At 38.4% G+C, this 6,209-nt stretch overlaps 1 long non-coding RNA gene across 1 annotated transcript; it reads right to left on the bottom strand.

Annotated features, from left to right (window-relative positions):
• LOC110394826 lies at nucleotides 1-5,942 on the bottom strand. Its single transcript, XR_002435939.1, has 3 exons — nucleotides 5,868-5,942; nucleotides 3,116-3,189; nucleotides 1-2,803 (listed from the first exon to the last, which is right to left on the bottom strand). It is a non-coding gene; the product is annotated as an uncharacterized LOC110394826 (long non-coding RNA).

The raw sequence follows: 6,209 nt of genomic DNA, 5'->3' as shown, positions 1-6,209 counted from the left end.
TAGCACATAGTGAAACACCAGTCTTACAGTCATGTCTTTCAGAGAAAGTGTTATGCTGAAGATTTTGACAAATCACAAGCTTCTCAGTTTTGTATACTTTGCTAAGTTGATGAACAATAACTTAACTGAACTTTGACTCGTTCAAAGCATAGTCTCAGACATTTTTTTTCCATTCAGTCATTGGAATCGTTGAAAACAGACGCCACTGAAAATTCTAAAGATGAAGGCATTTTGAACAAGCAGGATGTGATGCTTTTTTAAAGTATCACAGATTTCCTTCATCTTGCAAACATCTTAAAATAACCAGTCAGGCATCCAGCCTGAACAGCATGGGTCCTCCATACGCCTTTTGCATTTGCCAAGAACAAAGCCCCTCATCCCACCTAGTCTAGATACTTCATTTGTTCCAGAGACTTCATTTATTCCAGAGGAAATGTTTCCTATCCCAAAGTCCGTTTTCACTGACAGTGAAAGCTTCCCAGATGACACACTAAAGAGTGAATGTTTTTAAACAAATAAAATTGGGCAAGATGAATCTCAACTATGTCATGAACCAAGAAATTCACAAGAGATATTTTTTTTTTATAGGGCTTCAGCTACTTCAGAGACTCTCCACCAATGCTGTTTAGTGCTCACTGCTGGAAGGGATTCTTTTTTTTCCTAACATATGATTTGAGTCTCCCTTGTTTTAATGTTAGACTCCTGCTTATTCAGCTAGTCAATGGGGACATTATTCTTATCTGTTTAGGAGTTTGAAGAGATATTTCCTATTTTCAGCTCTGTTTTCTTCATTTGGCTAAGAAAAAATGGGTTTCCCCAGTCTGGCTTGAACCAGCTCTGCAATATGAACACTGCTCTGGTTACAGCCTTGTCACTGCTAAGTACAGTAGAAGGACTGCTCACTCTTCTTACAGGTTTTGCTCTTATTTGCATGTTTGCATCTTACACAATGGTAAGTGATTGGCTTTTTTGATATAACAATGTTCAAATCCCTTTATTCTTGTTCCTTCCATGTATTTGTGCAGTTGAAACCCTTTCCAGATGGAGTTTAATTGTATTTTTTTTTTCTCTGTTCCTCCTTTTCATCAAAATCATTTGTTCCTTCAGTGCTCATTCAGTTCTTCCAAGCTTAGTACTGCTCAGATAAGCAGGAAACATCTCAGAGGGATTAATTGTTGAGAAATACAAATTCTGGAGAAATACTGACCACCAAATATGTTTTTGGATTGTCAATTAACTGTAATGGTTGGAAAGATCTGTGTTTTTATGAGTAAGAAATACAATTACTCAGCTCAGTGCTAAGTAGAATTAGAATATGGGAAAGAATATAGAAATGAGTAAATCTAGAAAGGTTAAAGTGATATAAAATAATAGGTAAGTTGACAGAATACTTTCAGTGTGGCAATGCAATTTCCAAAACAGGTACCTAAGATGAATAACAAATCCACTCAGAAATAAAAAGATTGAAAAGTATATAAAAGTATTATCGCTTCCTTTTTTTTTTTTGCACAAATCATGAAGAGGGTGTTAATTCACATAATGTGATTATAGGATGTTTAAAACAAGGAAACAAAATTCTTTAACTGAATCTCATTATTTCACACTGTAATTTAGTCCAAGAATTTACAAGGAAGGTTCACCGGCCTTTCAGGTGAGAATATGCACGGTAGAGAAAGGTTGAAATATATCTAAAATGTTGTTCGTAAGTCTACTCTCTCAGAACACAAGCTCAAAGTACATTAAGAGGAACTTCCCTGGATGACAGTTCACCAAGTGTGACAAAACATCCTTTCAAGAATGTATCAAAAGTGAACTAAGAAGAGTGGGTAAGGCTCAGAAAAGCTTTACAAGCAAAAAGAGTTCCCTCTAGCATTTGTAAGTGCAAGATATTGTGGTCTGGACCAATAACTTATTACATGCAATTACCAGAGTGCTTGCACAGCTATAAATCAAATTGCTGGAAGGCTCTACAGCAATGTATTTCTTGTCTCCTATAAAAACACTGCAATCAGTCAGTATTTCTTGAGGGAGCTTGGGAGTGAATAGAAAGAAGCTCAGAGAGTATTTGGAGAAACAAAGCCTGATCAGAGCCAGGGCTGAGCTGAGTACTGTGGAGCCTATTTAGCAGGAATGTGCACAAAGATGTCCACTGGCCAGAGGTAGGCAGGAGCAGCTGGAATCCTCTCATCTGTTCCAGCTTCTACTGCTCTCTAGGAACTAACTCACATCCAACTCAACCCATAGCTTGAGACAGTATTAGGAGGGAAAGAGACATTCCCTGAATCCATACTGGAAAGAAAAGACACACAGAAGTCTCCGGAAAGGAGAAAAGAAATGCTGAAGTATTGCTCACTCTGATGCTACATCAATCTTCACCATGGTTGGATGAGAGTTTGTGTGTGCAGGCTCTTTACAGTACATCTGTCACTCTCCATCTAGAGATCTGTGCTGCCAACATCAGCTGTTGACATAAATCTGCATATAGCATAATCCTTGTCTGAGTAACACTTCGGAGAACCAGCTCTGATCTATATGGAACAAACAGGAGATGCAACTTGCTGTGAGGTGAGGAGGAGCATCAGGCTCATGGTAGATAATACGCTGAAGTTTGAACAAGCTCACACAGTTTGCTGGAGAACTCCCTTGCATGTGGAAGTGTTTTGATATTTTCTGAATCACTCTGCTTCCACTGCAGTGCTATCCCCAGCTCATAACTTCTTCACTGAGGAAGCAGAAAATGCAGTGGGAGAGGGATGGGATGCCCTGCCACCAGAAATCAGCCAGAACTCTCACATGTAGTCTCCTTAAGAAAAAATGGAAAAAAATGTTATTGCCATAGACCATGACAAGACCTTTAATAGCTAGGGAGCAATTTACCTATCTGGAAAAAATAAAAAAAAAACAAGAAATGTTATAAGCATAGAATTGAATGAGTTTTGAGAAAGACAAGAAACAGATTTAATCCTAGGATTAGATTACAATTTGTAATACTATACATTTTAATCAAGATGCACCATAATATTATTTTGCTGACACTACTTCACTCTGTATAACCACAATTATAAATGTTCATTAAAGCAAATAAGCGCTTGGAGGCTTCAGGAAAAATGCTCACCCTACTCTCCTCAGTGCAGGCAGTGGGGTTGTGGATCTTTGCAGCTCCTCCAGCAGAACCAGCAATAGGTCACCCTGGAAGAAAGGACTCAACATGGAGCCCTACCACATGGCTTACACATCAAACAAGACAGAGAAAAGGAATACATGAATAAATGCTTAGTTACTGCATCAAAGTTCAGGAAAAAGTGTTGGAACCTTTTTCAGTAGACTAAGAACTTCACAAACTCTAAGTTCTCTGGAAGACTCGATATGAAGATTTAAATGTTTTTGTGTAAAACAAAGAAGGCAATGGAGCCTAGGCTGCCCTATCTTTTGGCTGAGAAACAGTAGTGTGCATTTTCCTGAGTTGTATATACATTTAGGTCACTCCCAAAGTAATGCCTCCTATTTATTTCCATGGAAACTACAACAGATAAAAAGAGCAGAATAACACTACATGGTAGAGCAAATTCTCTACTTCAAAATGCTATTTTTCAGTACAGTCATCACCATTAGCTATGCATTTTCACCAGAGATGAACAAGAGCCTGCATGCATCACCCATAATAATCTGCACCAGCAGATGTGACCTGTTGTCACCACTGCTGAAACATGGCACCAACTGCCTCACTCTACTCACATCCACTGTTTGGTCTCCAGAAACATTGAGCAAGCATTGATAAGTGTCAATGGGTGCTGTTTGTTTTTTTTCCCCCACATGCAGGAATTCAGTGACGCACCTTTGCTTCATATGTACTTCCACATCAGATTACATTTTGTCAGACTGTCTCTCTGCTGTCATCTGTTGCATGGCAACATTATGTAATGGAATCTTGGTGGGAACGTTCAGCCTCTACTGCCATACTACCAACATCATGGTGGTATGTCATGGGCCAACATCAAAACATGAGTCATTACTTTTGGAGCACCATTCATAGTTTGACAGTGAGTGATCACTTCTAATAACTAGAAGAGACAAATTGATACTCAGTATCCAATATTTTCTGACAGACCAGATGTTTTTAAACAGCAAAAAGTGAAATGAAACAAGAAAACAGACTATTTGAGGAGCAGTGGCACTTGCAGCCTACTCTACTACTTGTTAGCACAACATACATGTTTGGAAGTTATATTTTTCAGCTGAAGACTGACAAAAAAAATTAAACCCTCCTCTGATACATCAGGTTTGTTCTACTAAATTGCATTCAATCATACTGCATATTGTCAGAAACTGATAAGAAACCCTTGAACACTGGCTGCTTTCTCTGAGTGACTTAACTGAAGGCTTCAACCCTAGTAACCAAAGGGATATGGGTTTCTTATTGCTAGTCAATATGGTTCAGAAATGACTGCTCCTCACTGCATCAGAACTTGATTATCACTTTCCCATCTTCTTTTCCTCTTCAAAATACTGAATAACACTGAAATGTCTTGTAAACAAGTAAAAACAGCTCTTAAACTGTAATCGCTACTTATACCACACAGTGGGGGGGAAAAAATTATATTTTCTACTGTAATATTTTGTTGATATTTTAGAACCTTGAAAGATGTTTTATCCAGTGTGAAGACTGAAAGTGTTTCTAAGGTGCTTTTTTAATTAAGAAACTTCAACATATGGCTCCAGCAAGAGCCAACCCAAATAGTGTGCAAATCTGCTTATTTGTGGATGGCTACATGCCGAAGTTCAATGCTGCTGAATTGGCAGCATTTCCTGAAAAGATAAGATTTATCATTTGGAAACAGAATGAAAGTTGAAGCTTTTCCATTTCTGTTACTAGCTAAAAGCAGATCAGTTTGGTTTCTATTTGCTATTTTAGTAGTGCTTTATTTATCTCAATTCCTTTGCATATTGTAGTATTTTCTTCAAGGTGTAAGAGTTAGAGCTTGTTCAAAAAGGCAATCACTGGGGGAAAGCTTCAAATATATGTGTTATGAAGCTAGTATTACTCCTACTGTCTCAAACAGTGCATGTTCAGACTCAAGAAGAGTCATGCAGTTCAGCATGGCAGACATTTGTCTGTGATTGTAGACGGGGGTTGTATCTAGTACATACAGCCTTTGGTAAAAAATAGCCACCATTTCTCAAAACTCATGCTGTTATATGCGTTTCCGTTACACTTGATAATAGCCTAATGCAAACTGCTACACTATACAAATAATGAAAACATATTATGCCAACAATTAAATTGTCTGCAGAAATGGCCCAGCTCCATTAGCATGATAATGAAATAGTCCACAAAAAGCAACCACCTCAGAAAATGAGATTTTATGAAAACTGTGTGATACGATGTGCTGGTTAGAGCAAGACTTGGTTTTTTTTTTTTTTTTGGAATATGGTTAACAACCTTTACCAAGTCAAGAAACATGGATAAGCATTATAGTGGGAAATAAAAGAATATGGAATGAAACTTAATTTTAAATTGAAATGGTAATGCTTTTTTTGTTGTCAGGAATGTTCAGTCTATAAAATAGATTCTTTAAAAGGAAGAAAACGCACTGACATTTTGCATGTACACTGAGGGCAAACTACAGCTGTGCCCTGAACATGTAGAGTTCTGTCACTGTGGGTACAGCACAACTGGTGATATCAGGGAGAACTAAGTGGCAACAGACTAAATCCCAGAACTGCTTCTCTGCCACATGATATATGTATGAGGTTGTAACAATTAGAAAGATCAACAAGCTGGAAAGGTGATACAAGAAATGTAGCAACAGAGTGACTACACAACAGAAAGGCATTATAAGGAAAGGAAGAAAAGACTGCTCACCCACCTCCAAAGGTCTAGGCTCACAGGAAAAACTCCACAAAGGAGAGACCTCCAGAAAAAGATCCTACCTCAGTGGCAGTCAGCCCTTAAATGGGGCCTAAGAGAGGTGGAGCCTGGCTCCACCCCTTCCGGTCACACAGGTGAATTGCATTCACCTGTACTCCCAGGGCTGACCAGGTTCTTTCCCCGGGTGCTCATCAGTGGTTCAGGCCATGACTCAACAATTACCATACACGTGTTCTTAAATTCAAAAAGTATGTAATCTCATCTCTGAAAGTGTCCTAGTGCAGGAAAACCTTGAGGTTTGAAACAGAGAAAAAAGGGCCTTCATGAAAAACCTCTACAT

The sequence above is a fragment of the Numida meleagris genome, chromosome 2 (genome assembly GCF_002078875.1).
Source record: "Numida meleagris isolate 19003 breed g44 Domestic line chromosome 2, NumMel1.0, whole genome shotgun sequence".
Taxonomy (NCBI): Eukaryota; Metazoa; Chordata; class Aves; order Galliformes; family Numididae; genus Numida; species Numida meleagris.
Note: the sequence above shows the minus strand (reverse complement) of the source record. Positions and strands in the feature narration are given on the sequence as shown.